The 15,000-nt window shown below is 50.8% G+C and overlaps 5 non-coding genes across 5 annotated transcripts; all 5 read right to left on the reverse strand.

Annotated features, from left to right (window-relative positions):
• Positions 1-2,956: 2,956 nt before the first annotated feature.
• On the reverse strand, positions 2,957-3,030 carry TRNAT-AGU (transfer RNA threonine (anticodon AGU)). The gene has a single exon. It is a non-coding gene; the product is annotated as a tRNA-Thr (tRNA).
• A 2,029-nt stretch (positions 3,031-5,059) lies between these two features.
• Positions 5,060-5,133, reverse strand: TRNAT-AGU (transfer RNA threonine (anticodon AGU)). The gene has a single exon. It is a non-coding gene; the product is annotated as a tRNA-Thr (tRNA).
• A 671-nt stretch (positions 5,134-5,804) lies between these two features.
• Positions 5,805-5,878, reverse strand: TRNAI-AAU (transfer RNA isoleucine (anticodon AAU)). The gene has a single exon. It is a non-coding gene; the product is annotated as a tRNA-Ile (tRNA).
• A 1,284-nt stretch (positions 5,879-7,162) lies between these two features.
• TRNAT-AGU (transfer RNA threonine (anticodon AGU)) lies at positions 7,163-7,236 on the reverse strand. Its single transcript has one exon. It is a non-coding gene; the product is annotated as a tRNA-Thr (tRNA).
• Positions 7,237-9,264: 2,028 nt separating this feature from the next.
• TRNAT-UGU (transfer RNA threonine (anticodon UGU)) lies at positions 9,265-9,338 on the reverse strand. Its single transcript has one exon. It is a non-coding gene; the product is annotated as a tRNA-Thr (tRNA).
• Positions 9,339-15,000: the final 5,662 nt, after the last annotated feature.

Genomic DNA, 15,000 nt, shown 5'->3' on the forward strand with positions numbered 1-15,000 from the left:
CTGAAGCCCCGGAGCCCTGCAGCCCCAGAGACCTGCAGCTCTGCAGCCCCCGGAACCCTGCAGCCCCAGAGCCCTGCAGCTCCGGGGCAGGCAGATTGGCGTCATTTTGGTCCCGGCCATCTGGTCGCCCCTCTCGCCTCGGCCATCTGGTCGCCCTGGAAGTCCCGATGAGGTGCCATTCGCCTCCCGGATCCCAGCGAGGGCTCCAGGAGGTCGGGTACTTTTGCGCCTTGGGTCCCCTCTGTCACCTCGCGTGCACAGATTGCAAGAAAGGGGGGTAATTTCCCTCCGGATTACTAGGGGCAGGGTATGCCCGGACACCCCTCCGAGGCTGGTGGTTCTCTGCCAGGGGGACCAGATGGGCTATGCCTGGGTAACACCTCCCTAGGCCACCCGGGGCTTCCTTCCTCCAGGCCAACGGCTTGTCAAATTGCCCAGGACGGGCTCCAAGGCTCTTGGGCAGTCGTCCCCCGGGCGCCCGGGGCTCCATCCCTGCCGACCGCATGGAAAAGTGCCCGGGACGGGCTCCATAAGTCCCGGGCAGTCCTCCCCCGGGCGTCCGGGGCACCCATCTCCAGGAGGCCAACAGCATGGCAAAGTACCCGGGACGGGCTCCATGGGTCCCGGGCAGTCATCCCCCGGGCGTGCGGGGCTTCCATCTCCAGGCAAACGGCAGGTCAAAGTGCCCAGGACGGGCTCCACGGGTCCCTGGCAGTCCTCCCCCCGGGCGTCCGGGGCTCCCTTCCCCAGGCCAACGGCATGTCAAAGTGCCCAGGATGGGTTCCACAGGCCTCGGGCGTCCGGGGCTCCCTTCCCTGGGCCAACGGCATGCCAGAGTGCCCAGGACGGGCTCCACGAGTCCCGGGCGTCCGGGGCTCCCTTCCCCGGGACAACGGCTACTCAGAGTGCCCAGGACGGGCTCCACGGTTCCCGGGCATCCAGGGTTCCCTTCCCCGGGTCAGCGGCATGTCAGAGTGCCCAGGACGAGTTCCACGGGTCCCGGGCAGTCCTCCCCCGGGCGTCCGGGGCTCCCTTCCCCGGGCCGACGGCAGGTCAGAGTGCCCATGACGGGCTCCACGGGTCCTGGGTATCTGGGACTCCCTTCCCCGGGCCAACGGCATGCCGGAGTTCCCAGGACGGGCTCCACGGGTCCCGGGCAGTCCTCCCCCGGGCGTCCGGGGCTCCCTTCCCCGGGCCGCCGGCAGGTCAGAGTGCCCATGACGGGCTCCACGGGTCCTGGGTATCTGGGACTCCCTTCCCCGGGCCAACGGCATGCCGGAGTTCCCAGGACGGGCTCCACGGGTCCCGGGCATCCGGGGCTCCCTTCCCCGGTCCAACGGCTTGTCAGAGTGCCCAGGACGGGCTCCACGGTTCCCAGGCGTCCGGGGTTCCCTTCCCCGGGTCAGCGGCATGTCAGAGTGCCCAGGACGGGCTCCACGGGTCCCGGGCAGTCCTCCCCCTGGGCGTCCATCGCTCCCTTCTCCAGGCCGATGGCAGGTCAGAGTGACCAGGACGGGCTCCACGGGTCCCGGGCAGTCCTCTCCCGGGCGTACGTGGTTGTCCGACAGATTCGGGCGGATGTGCTTTTACGAACCGGATCAGAATCGGCCCAAATAATAATTTTAATATTCCACATTTGTAAAGCGCACAATCACCCGTAAGGGTCTCTAGGCGCTAGGGGCCGTCGGGAAGATTAAGCAAACTATTGCCCAGAGTCACATGGTGCTGGGCTAATCTGCCGCCGGTGCCGGGGATCGAACCGTGATCTCCAGATTCCGGAGTCAGCCGCCCTAGCCGCGGCGCCAGCTATTGCCCAGAGTCACATGGTGCTGGGCTAATCTGCCGCCGGTGCCGGGGGATCGAACCGTGATCCCCAGATTCTGGAGTCAGCCGCCCTAGCCGCGGCGCAGGCTATTGCCCAGAGTCACATGGTGCTGGGCTAATCTGCCGCCGGTGCCGGGGATCGAACCGTGATCCCCAAATGGGGATATCCCAAAAATCTGGCATGGATACGGCCCGCCAGGACGGGTTTGGACACCCCTGCACTATACGATCACGGCGAGCTACTTGGGATACACAGGCCCATGATGTATGTGACTTTTATAGTGCAAATCAGGTGACACTGTCAGTCATGAGAGTCTTATATGTAGTGTATGTGTTTTGAGGCAGATGCTGCACATTTCACCTCTTTGACTGGGATGTTCACAAACCAACACAGACTGCCCTCCAGTCCTACTCTGCTAGGACCGCTCCCTCCTTTTTACACCTCAAGCGTTATGTTATTCAAACATTGGAAGAGTAGTATCAAACCTCTTGGTAAGCCATGAAGAACTGGACATGACGTTTCGTATGTGGTGTAATGCACATGACAATACTCCGTAGGAGTCTCCCGGGACAGACACAATATTTCAGAATAGGCCTCCAGAACCTCACGTGAAGTCTCCCTAAGAGAACACAATATCACTGATGTGGCCTCCAACACTTGGCGCAGTACTATGGATACAGCATTTTTAGCTCCACGCAGCACACAGTGTCATTTTCCAAGCTCTCACAATCCATCAGACTCTGCTGCCCTTGTGTTGCCTGTTCTTGAGGCACTGAAGCTTGAACCTCTTCTGCCTCTTCAGTAACAGTGTTAGTAATGCAATGGTACTCAGGTGCTGCCTGTGCTGCACCTGTTGTTTGAAGCTTGCATTACTGCTGCCTAGGTTGTACTTTGAAGTGAGCGAAGCTTAAAAACATCTTTTCACGTCACAAAACCAAACTGATTGGCTTTGAAAATTAAAGATACTGGTGGCTGGTGGTACATTACAATGGCAGGTAAAAACCCGAAACATCTTTAGGTTTTAAGGAGGAGCATTGTGTACATGAGGATAATTATAATAGGAGAAATTGTGTTTGCAGACAATGAGTCTTTAATCAAACAAAAAGTCTTGTATGAGGTTGTGTAAAAACAAGGCACTGCTGAGATTCGAACTCAGGATCTCCTGTTTACTAGACAGGCGCTTTAACCAACTAAGCCACAGCGCGTATTTCCACTGACTTAGAACCATTGTACCTTCTGTGTCGGTATCACTGTGAGGCACCCCATACTTTTCTGTCTCTAAATTTGTATCCAGCTACTACCGACAAGAAAATGGAGAAAGAAAAACCTGAACATGGTATGGAAAAATTACAAAGAGGGTCACGACAAACGTATATCATTAGGTGTACATATCTGTATTCATTTTGCAATATTTACACGGGTGGACGAGTGTGCTATACATACGTTAAACTAAACGAGAGTGTAACGATGTTAAAGATCACTAATACATAGCAGACAATTTAATGATGCCTACATGACCCATGTGCTCTTTCCTTCACCTCTCGTCACCTCTGGACACCCCAACGAGAAGCCGAGAAATCGTCACTTTTGGAGAGAAAGTGTCACCTTTAGTTGATGCGTCCCAGCTTCAAACAGGGCTTCAAAAAGTGCACTTTGAGAGACCCAAGGAGCGGGCTGGTCGTCCAGCCATAGGAGAGGGAGGCTGGGGGCTGTTAGACCACTGTGCCCTTTACATGGTACTAGCAACACTCACCCTTGCACAAACATCAGCCATCAGAGCCCAGTTAATGACCAGAATAAACAAACAACCTATACGTTGTTTTTAAACGTCTTGTACTCTAATGCATGACTTCTCTCTTTTAATTGTGAAAAATACTGGCTGGTACGGGGATCGAACCCGCAACCTTGGCGTTATTAGCACCACGCTCTAACCAACTGAGCTAACTGGCCAAGTCATTCAAACAGAAAAGGTATTATTACACAAGGAAATGTTTTTGCATTCCTCAAAAACGATTTCTGCACAATTACACGGGCTACAACATGCAAGAGTACATTAAAAGTAAGCATTGCATGTATTAAAACACTCTGTCCCTTCTGCCCCACAGCTGTGGCATCATAATGAAATGACTTCTCATGATTAAAGCTGGCAATTTCACAATTCAAAGAAAACAAAGTGTTTGGGACAGGTGTTATTTAAAAAATAATAATACTCTGTATATTGCAAATAAAAAATATCACCCAACTGACATGACATTGCCACCCGCAATGCCGTGACTCGGATTCGAACCGAGGTTGCTGCGGCCACAACGCAGAGTACTAACCACTATACGATCAAGGCGAGCTACTTGGGCTACTCAGGCCCATGATGTATGTGACTTTTATAGTGCAAATCAGGTGACACTGTCAGTCATGAGAGTCTTATATGTAGTGTATGTGTTTTGAGGCAGATGCTGCACATTTCACCTCTTTGACTGGGATGTTCACAAACCAACACAGACTGCCCTCCAGTCCTACTCTGCTAGGACCTCTCCCTCCTTTTTACACCTCAAGCGTTATGGTATTCAAACATTGGAAGTGTAGTATCAAACCTCTTGGTAAGCCATGAAGAACTGGACATGACGTTTCGTGTGTGGTGTGATGCACATGACAATACTCCGTAGGAGTCTCCCAGGACAGACACAATATTTCAGAATAGGCCTCCAGAACCTCACGTGAAGTCTCCCTAAGAGAACACAATATCACTGATGTGGCCTCCAAAACTTGGCACAGTACTATGGATACAGCATTTGTAGCTCCACGCAGCACACAGTGTAATTTTCCAAGCTCTCACAATCCATCAGACTCTGCTGCCCTTGCGTTGCCTGTTCTTGAGGCACTGAAGCTTGAACCTCTTCTGCCTCTTCAGTAACAGTGTCAGTAATGCAATGGTACTCAGGTGCTGCCTGTGCTGCACCTGTTGTTTGAAGCTTGCATTACTGCTGCCTAGGTTGTACTTTGAAGCGAGCGAAGCTTAAAAACATCTTTTCACGTCACAAAACCAAACTGATTGGCTTTGAAAATTAAAGATACTGGTGGCTGGTGGTACATTACAATGGCAGGTAAAAACCCGAAACATCTTTAGGTTTTAAGGAGGAGCATTGTGTACATGAGGATAATTATAATAGGAGAAATTGTGTTTGCAGACAATGAGTCTTTAATCAAACAAAAAGTCTTGTATGAGGTTGTGTAAAAACAAGGCACTGCTGAGATTCAAACTCAGGATCTCCTGTTTACTAGACAGGCGCTTTAACCAACTAAGCCACAGCCCCTATTTCCACTCACTTGGAGCCATTGTACCTTCTGTGTCAGTATCACCGTGAGGCACTCCATACTTTTCTGTCTCTAAATTTTTATCCAGCTACTACCGACAAGAAAATGGAGAAAGAAAAACCTGAACATGGTATGGAAAAATTACAAAGAGGGTCACGACAAATGTATATCATTAGGTGTACATATCTGTATTCATTTTGCAATATTTACACGGGAGGACGAGTGTGCTATACATAAGTTAAACTAAACGAGAGTGTAACGATGTTAGAGATCACTAATACATAGCAGACAATTTAATGATGCCTACATAACCCATGTGCTCTTTCCTTCACCTCTCATCACCTCTGGACACCCCAACGAGAAGCCGAGAAATCGTCACTTTTGGAGAGAAAGTGTCACCTTTAGTTGATGCGTCCCAGCTTTAAACAGGGCTTCAAAAAGTGCACTTTGAGAGACCCAAGGAGCGGGCTGGTCGTCCAGCCATAGGAGAGGGAGGCTGGGGGCTGTTTGACCAGAGTGCCCTTTACATGGTACTAGCAACACTCACCCTTGCACAAACATCAGCCATCAGAGCCCAGTTAATGACCAGAATAAACAAACAACCTATACGTTGTTTTTAAACGTCTAGTACTGTAATGCATAACTTCTCTCTTTTAATTGTGAAAAATACTGGCCGGTACGGGGATCGAACCCGCGACCTTGGCGTTATTAGCACCACGCTCTAACCAACTGAGCTAACCGGCCAAGTCATTAATACAGAAAAGGTATTATTACACAAGGAAATGTTTTTGCATTCCTCAAAAACGATTTCTGCACAATTACACGGGCTACAACATGCAAGAGTAGATTAAAAGTAAGCATTGCATGTATTAAAACACTCTGTCCCTTCTGCCCCACAGCTGTGGCATCATAATGAAATGACTTCTCATGATTAAAGCTGGCAATTTCACAAATCAAAGAAAACAAAGTGTTTGGGACAGGTGTTATTTAAAAAATAATAATACTCTGTATATTGCAAATAAAAAATACCACCCAACTGCCATGACATTGCCACCCGCAATGCCGTGACTCGGATTCGAACCGAGGTTGCTGCGGCCACAACGCAGAGTACTAACCACTATAAGATCATGGCGAGCTACTTGGGCTACTCAGGCCCATGATGTATGTGACATTTATAGTGCAAATCAGGTGACACTGTCAGTCATGAGAGTCTTATATGTAGTGTATGTGTTTTGAGGCAGATGCTGCACATTTCACCTCTTTGACTGGGATGTTCACAAACCAACACAGACTGCCCTCCAGTCCTACTCTGCTAGGACCGCTCCCTCCTTTTTACACCTCAAGCGTTATGTTATTCAAACATTGGAAGAGTAGTATCAAACCTCTTGGTAAGCCATGAAGAAGTGGACATGACGTTTCGTGTGTGGTGTGATGCACATGACAATACTCCGTAGGAGTCTCCCAGGACAGACACAATATTTCAGAATAGGCCTCCAGAACCTCACGTGAAGTCTCCCTAAGAGAACACAATATCACTGATGTGGCCTCCAAAACTTGGCACAGTACTATGGATACAGCATTTTTAGCTCCACGCAGCACACAGTGTCATTTTCCAAGCTCTCACAATCCATCAGACTCTGCTGCCCTTGCGTTGCCTGTTCTTGAGGCACTGAAGCTTGAACCTCTTCTGCCTCTTCAGTAACAGTGTCAGTAATGCAATAGCACTCAGGTGCTGCCTGTGCTGCACCTGTTGTTTGAAGCTTGCATTACTGCTGCCTAGGTTGTACTTTGAAGCGAGCGAAGCTTAAAAACATCTTTTCACGTCACAAAACCAAACTGATTGGCTTTGAAAATTAAAGATACTGGTGGCTGGTGGTACATTACAATGGCAGGTAAAAAGCCGAAACATCTTTAGGTTTTAAGGAGGAGCATTGTGTACATGAGGATAATTATAATAGGAGAAATTGTGTTTGCAGACAATGAGTCTTTAATCAAACAAAAAGTCTTGTATGAGGTTGTGTAAAAACAAGGCACTGCTGAGATTCGAACTCAGGATCTCCTGTTTACTAGACAGGCGCTTTAACCAACTAAGCCACAGCGCCTATTTCCACTCACTTAGAACCATTGTACCTTCTGTGTCGGTATCACTGTGAGGCACTCCATACTTTTCTGTCTCTAAATTTTTATCCAGCTACTACCGACAAGAAAATGGAGAAAAAAAAACCTGAACATGGTATGGAAAAATTACAAAGAGGGTCACGACAAATGTATATCATTAGGTGTACATATCTGTATTCATTTTGCAATATTTACACGGGTGGACGAGTGTGCTATACATACGTTAAACTAAACGAGAGAGTAACGATGTTAAAGATCACTAATACATAGCAGACAATTTAATGATGCCTACATAACCCATGTGCTCTTTCCTTCACCTCTCGTCACCTCTGGACACCCCAACGAGAAGCCGAGAAATCGTCACTTTTGGAGAGAAAGTGTCACCTTTAGTTGATGCGTCCCAGCTTCAAACAGGGCTTCAAAAAGTGCACTTTGAGAGACCCAAGGAGCGGGCTGGTCGTCCAGCCATAGGAGAGGGAGGCTGGGGGCTGTTAGACCACAGTGCCCTTTACATGGTACTAGCAACACTCACCCTTGCACAAACATCAGCCATCAGAGCCCAGTTAATGACCAGAATAAACAAACAACCTATACGTTGTTTTTAAACGTCTTGTACTGTGATGCATGACTACTCTCTTTTAATTGTGAAAAAAACTGGCCGGTACGGGGATCGAACCGGCGACCTTGGCGTTATTAGCACCACGCTCTAACCAACTGAGATAACCGGCCAAGTCATTCTTACAAAAAAGGTATTATTACACAAGGAAATGTTTTTGCATTCCTCAAAAACGATTTCTGCACAATTACATGAGCTGCAACATGCAAGAGTACATTAAAAGTAAGCATTGCATGTATTAAAACACTCTGTCCCTGCTGCCCCACAGCTGTGGCATCATAATGAAATGACTTCTCATGATTAAAGCTGGCAATTTCACAAATCAAAGAAAACAAAGTGTTTGGGACAGGTGTTATTTAAAAAATAATAATACTCTGTATATTGCAAATAAAAAATATCTCCCAACTGCCATGACATTGCCACCCGCAATGTCGTGACTCAGATTCGAACCGAGGTTGCTGCGGCCACAACGCAGAGTACTAACCACTATACGATCACGGCGAGCTACTTAGGCTACTCAGGCCCATGATGTATGTGACTTTTATAGTGCAAATCAGGTGACACTGTCAGTCATGAGAGTCTTATATGTAGTGTATGTGTTTTGAGGCAGATGCTGCACATTTCACCTCTTCGACTGGGATGTTCACAAACCAACACAGACTGCCCTCCAGTCCTACTCTGCTAGGACCGCTCCCTCCTTTTTACACCTCAAGCGTTATGTTATTCAAACATTGGAAAAGTAGTATCAAACCTCTTGGTAAGCCATGAAGAACTGGACATGACGTTTCGTATGTGGTGTGATGCACATGACAATACTCCGTAGGAGTCTCCCAGGACAGACACAATATTTCAGAATAGGCCTCCAGAACCTCACGTGAAGTCTCCTTAAGAGAACACAATATCACTGATGTGGCCTCCAAAACTTGGCACAGTACTCTGGATACAGCATTTTTAGCTCCACGCAGCACACAGTGTCATTTTCCAAGCTCTTACAATCCATCAGACTCTGCTGCCCTTGCGTTGCCTGTTCTTGAGGCACTGAAGCTTGAACCTCTTCTGCCTCTTCAGTAACATTGTCAGTAAAGCAATGGTACTCAGGTGCTGCCTGTGCCGCACCTGTTGTTTGAAGCTTGCATTACTGCTGCCTAGGTTGTACTTTGAAGTGAGCGAAGCTTAAAAACATCTTTTCACGTCACAAAACCAAACTGATTGGCTTTGAAAATTAAAGATTCTGGTGGCTGGTGGTACATTACAATGGCAGGTAAAAACCCGAAACATCTTTAGGTTTTAAGGAGGAGCATTGTATACATGAGGATAATTATAATAGGAGCAATTGTGTTTCAGACAATGAGTCTTTAATCTAACAAAAAGTCTTGTATGAGGTTGTGTAAAAATAAGGCACTGCTGAGATTCAAACTCAGGATCTCCTGTTTACAAGACAGGCGCTTTAGCAAACTAAGCCACAGCGCCTATTTCCACTCACATAGAACCATTGTACCTTCTGTGTTGGTATCACTGTGAGGCACTCCATACTTTTCTGTCTCTAAATTTTTATCCAGCTACTACCGACAAGAAAATGGAGAAAAAAAAACCTGAACATGGTATGGAAAAATTACAAAGAGGGTCACGACAAATGTATATCATTAGGTGTACATATCTGTATTCATTTTGCAATATTTACACGGGTGGACGAGTGTGCTATACATACGTTAAACTAAACAGGAGTGTAACGATGTTAAAGATCACTAATACATAGCAGACAATTTAATGATGCCTACATAACCCATGTGCTCTTTCCTACACCTCTCGTCACCTCTGGACACCCCAACGAGAAGCCGAGAAATTGTCACTTTTGGAGAGAAAGTGTCCCCTTTAGTTGATGCGTCCCAGCTTCAAACAGGGCTTCAAAAAGTGCACTTTGAGAGACCCAAGGAGCGGGCTGGTCGTCCAGCCATAGGAGAGGGAGGCTGGGGGCTGTTAGACCACAGTGCCCTTTACATGGTACTAGCAACACTCACCCTTGCACAAACATCAGCCATCAGAGCCCAGTCAATGACCAGAATAAACAAACAACCTATACGTTGTTTTTAAACGTCTTGTACTGTAATGCATGACTTCTCTCTTTTAATTGTGAAAAATACCTGCCGGTACGGGTATCGAACCCGCGACCTTGGCGTTATTAGCACCACGCTCTAACCAACTGAGCTAACCGGCCAAGTCATTCATACAGAAAAGGTATTATTACACAAGGAAATGTTTTTGCATTCCTCAAAAACGATTTCTGCAGAATTACACGGGCTACAACATGCAAGAGTACATTAAAAGTAAGCATTGCATGTATTAAAACACTCTGTCCCTTCTGCCCCACAGCTGTGGCATCATAATGAAATGACTTCTCATGATTGAAGCTGGCAATTTCACAAATCAAAGAAAACGAAGTGTTTGGGACAGGTGTTATTTAAAAAATAATAATACTCTGTATATTGCAAATAAAAAATATCTCCCAACTGCCATGACATTGCCACGCGCAATGCCGTGACTTGGATTCGAACCGAGGTTGCTGTGGCCACAACGCAGAGTACTAACCACTATACGATCACAGCGAGCTACTTGGGCTTCTCAGGCCCGTGACGTATGTGACTTTTATAGTGCAAATCAGGTGACACTGTCAGTCATCAGAGTCTTATTTGTTGTGTATGTGTTTTGAGGCAGATGCTGCACATTTCACCTCTTTGATTGGGATGTTCACAAACCAACACAGACTGCCCTCCAGTCCTACTCTGCTAGGACCGCTCCCTCCTTTTTACACCTAAAGCGTTATGTTATTCAAACATTGGAAGAGTGTTCATCAAACCTCTCGGAAAGCCATGAAGAACTGGACATGACGTTTCATGTGTGGTGTGATGCACATGACAATACTCCGTAGGAGTCTCCCAGGACAGACACAATATTTCAGAATAGGCCTCCAGAACCTCACGTGAAGTCTCCCTAAGAGAACACAATATCACTGATGTGGCCTCCAAAACTTGGCACAGTACTATGGATACAGCATTTTTAGCTCAACGCAGCACACAGTGTCATTTTCCAAGCTCTCACAATCCATCAGACTCTGCTGCCCTTGCGTTGCCTGTTCTTGAGGCACTGAAGCTTGAACCTCTTCTGCCTCTTCAGTAACAGTGTCAGTAATGCAATGGTACTCAGGTGCTGCCTGTGCTGCACCTGTTGTTTGAAGCTTGCATTACTGCTGCCTAGGTTGTACTTTGAAGCGAGCGAAGCTTAAAAACATCTTTTCACGTCACAAAACCAAACTGATTGGCTTTGAAAATTAAAGATACTGGTGGCTGGTGGTACATTACAGTGGCAGGTAAAAACCCGAAACATCTTTAGGTTTTAAGGAGGAGCATTGTGTACATGAGGATAATTATAATAGGAGAAATTGTGTTTGCAGACAATGAGTCTTTAATCAAACAAAAAGTCTTGTATTAGGTTGTGTAAAAACAAGGCACTGCTGAGATTCGAACTCAGGATCTCCTGTTTATTAGACAGGTGCTTTAACCAACTAAGCTACAGCGCCTATTTCCACTCACTTAGAACCATTGTACCTTCTGTGTCGGTATCACTGTGAGGCACTCCATACTTTTCTGTCTCTAAATTTGTATCCAGCTACTACCGACAAGAAAATGGAGAAAGAAAAACCTGAACGTGGTATGTAAAAATTACAAAGAGGGTCACGACAAACGTATATCATTAGGTGTACATATCTGTATTCATTTTGCAATATTTACACGGGTGGACGAGTGTGCTATACATACGTTAAACTAAACGAGAGTGTAACGATGTTAAAGATCACTAATACATAGCAGACAATTTAATGATGCCTACATAACCCATGTGCTCTTTCCTTCACCTCTCGTCACCTCTGAACACCCCAACGAGAAGCCGAGAAATCGTCACTTTTGGAGAGAAAGTGTCACCTTTAGTTGATGCGTCCCAGCTTCAAACAGGGCTTCAAAAAGTGCACTTTGAGAGACCCAAGGAGCGGGCTGGTCGTCCAGCCATAGGAGAGGGAGGCTGGGGGCTGTTAGACCACAGTGCCCTTTACATGGTACTATCAACACTCACCCTTGCACAAACATCAGCCATCAGAGCCCAGTTAATGACCAGAATAAACAAACAACCTATACGTTGTTTTTAAACGTCTTGTACTGTGATGCATGACTACTCTCTTTTAATTGTGAAAAAAACTGGCCGGTACGGGCATCGAACCCGCGACCTTGGCGTTATTAGCACCACGCTCTAAACAACTGAGCTAACCGGCCAAGTCATTCATACATAAAAGGTATTATTACACAAGGAAATGTTTTTGCATTCCTCAAAAACGATTTCTGCACAATTACACGGGCTACAGGGGTGCCCAAACCTGTCCTGGCGGGCCGTATCCATGCCAGATTTTTGGGATATCCCCATCTGGGGATCACGGTTCGATCCCCGGCACCGGTGGCAGATTAGCCCAGCACCAGGTGACTCTGGGAAATAGCTGGCGCCGCGGCTAGGGCGGCTGACTCCGGAATCTGGAGATTTTTTTATTTAAGGTTTTTGTAGAGCGCGTAGTAACCCTCGAGCATCCCAGAGATCAGGGTTCGATCCCCGGCACCGGCCGCAGATTAGCCCAGCACCACGTGACTCTGGGAAATAGCTGGCGCCGCGGCTAGGGAGGCTGACTCCGGAATCTGGAGATCACGGTTCGATCCCCGGCACCGGCGGCAGATTAGCCCAGCACCAGGTGACTCTGGGAAATAGCTGGCGCCGCGGCTAGGGCGGCTGACTCCGGAATCTGGAGATTTTTTTATTTAAGGTTTTTGTAGAGCGCGTAGTAACCCTCGAGCATCCCAGAGATCAGGGTTCGATCCCCGGCACCGGCCGCAGATTAGCCCAGCACCATGTGACTCTGGGCAATAGCTGGCGCCGTGGCTAGGGCGGCTGACTCCGGAATCTGGGGATCACGGTTCGATCCCCGGCACCGGCGGCAGATTAGCCCAGCACCATGTGACTCTGGGCAATAGCTTGCTTAATCTTCCCGACGGCCCCTAGCGCCTAGAGACCCTTACGGGTGATTGTGCGCCTTACAAATGTGGATTATTATTATTATTATTATTATTTGGGCCGATTCCGATCCGGTTCGTAAAAGCACATCTGCCCGAATCTGTCGGACAACCACGTACGCCCGGGAGAGGACTGCCCGGGACCCGTGGAGCCCGTCCTGGTCACTCTGACCTGCCATCGGCCTGGAGAAGGGAGCGCCGGACGCCCGGGGGGAGGACTGCCCGGGACCCGTGGAGCCCGTCCTGGGCACTCTGACCTGCCGTCGGCCCGCGGAAGGGAGCCCCGGACGCCCGGGGGGAGGACTGCCCGGGACCCATGGAGCCCGTCCTGGGCACTCTGACCTGCCGACGGCCCGGGGAAGGGAGCCCCGGACGCCCGGGGGAGGACTGCCCGGGACCCGTGGAACTCGTCCTGGGTACTCTGACATGCCGCTGACCCGGGGAAGGTAACCCCGGACGCCCGGGAACCGTGGAGCCCGTCCTGGGCACTCTGACAAGCCGTCGGACCGGGGAAGGGAGCCCCGGACGCCCGGGACCCGTGGAGCCTGTCCTGGGAACTCCGGCATGCCGTTGGCCCGGGGAAGGGAGTCCCAGATACCCGGGACCCGTGGAGCCCGTCATGGGCACTCTGACAAGCCGGTGTCCCGGGGAAGGGAGCCCCGGACGCCCGGGACTCGTGGAGCCCGTCCTGGGCACTCTGGCATGCCGTTGGCCTGGGGAAGGGAGCCCCGGACGCCCGGGGCCCGTGGAGCCCATCCTGGGCACTTTGACATGCCGTTGGCCTGGTGAAGGGAGCCCCGGACGCCCGGGGGGGGGGAGGACTGCCAGGGACCCGTGGAGCCCGTCCTGGGCACATTGACCTGCTGTTGGCCTGGAGATGGAAGCCCCGGATGCCTGGGGGAGGACTGCCCGGGACCCATGGAGCCCGTCCCGGGTACTTTGCCATGCTGTTGGCCTCCTGGAGATGGGCGCCCGGGGAGGACTGCCCGGGACGTATGGAGCCCGTCCCGGGCACTTTTCCATGCCGTCGGCCTGGAGGAAGGAAGCCCCGGGTGGCCTAGGGAGGTGTTACCCAGGCATAGCCCATCTGGTCCACCTAGCAGAGAACCACCAGCCTTGGAGGGGTGTCCGGGCGTACCCTGTCCCTAGTAACCCGGAGGGAAATTACCTGACTTTCTTGCAATCTGTGCACACGAGGTGACAGAGGGGACCCAAGGCGCGAAAGTACCCGACCTCCTGGAGCCCTCGCTGGGATCCGGGAGGCGAATGGCACCTCATCATGACTTCCAGGGCGACCAGATGGCCGAGGCGAGAGGGGCGACCAGATGGCCGGGACCAAAATGACACCAATCTGCCTGCCCCGGAGCTGCAGGGCTCTGGGGCTGCAGGGTTCCGGGGGCTGCAGAGCTGCAGGTCTCTGGGGCTGCAGGGCTCCGGGGCTTCAGGCCTCCCCGGGCCCTGATGGACCCTCCGTCCCGGGCGCCTCCGACCCCCGGCCGGCTTGCAGGACGGAGGGGGGATTCCCGCACCACTGGGCCCTGCCGGACGGGGCTCAAGCCCCGGGCCCGGTCCCTGGCCCCAGTCCCGGCTTTCCGAACCCTAGGCCGGGCCGGGGAGAGCCTCCCCTGGGCCCCCGGTGGACCCTCCGTCCCGGGCGCCCCGGACCCCCGGCCGGATTGCTGGACGGAGGGGTACCAGCACCCTCGGGGCCTGGCCAGATGGAGTTCAAGCCCCGGGTCCGGTCCCACCTTCCGAACCCTAGCCAGGCTGGGGAGAGCCTCCCCGGGAACCGGTGGAGCACCGTCCCCAGCGCCCGGACCCACTGGTGGCCTGCGGGACAGGGGGCTCCAGCACCCTCGGGGCCTGGCCAGATGGAGTTCAAGCCCCGGGTCCGGTCCCACCTTCTGAACCCTAGCCAGGCTGGGGAGAGCCTCCCCGGGCCCCGGTGGAGCCCCGTCCCCAGCGCCCGGACCCACTGGTGGCCTGCGGGACAGGGGGCTCCAGCACCCTCGGGGCCTGGCCAGATGGAG

Source organism: Lissotriton helveticus, chromosome 12 (genome assembly GCF_964261635.1).
Source record: "Lissotriton helveticus chromosome 12, aLisHel1.1, whole genome shotgun sequence".
NCBI lineage: Eukaryota > Metazoa > Chordata > Amphibia > Caudata > Salamandridae > Lissotriton > Lissotriton helveticus.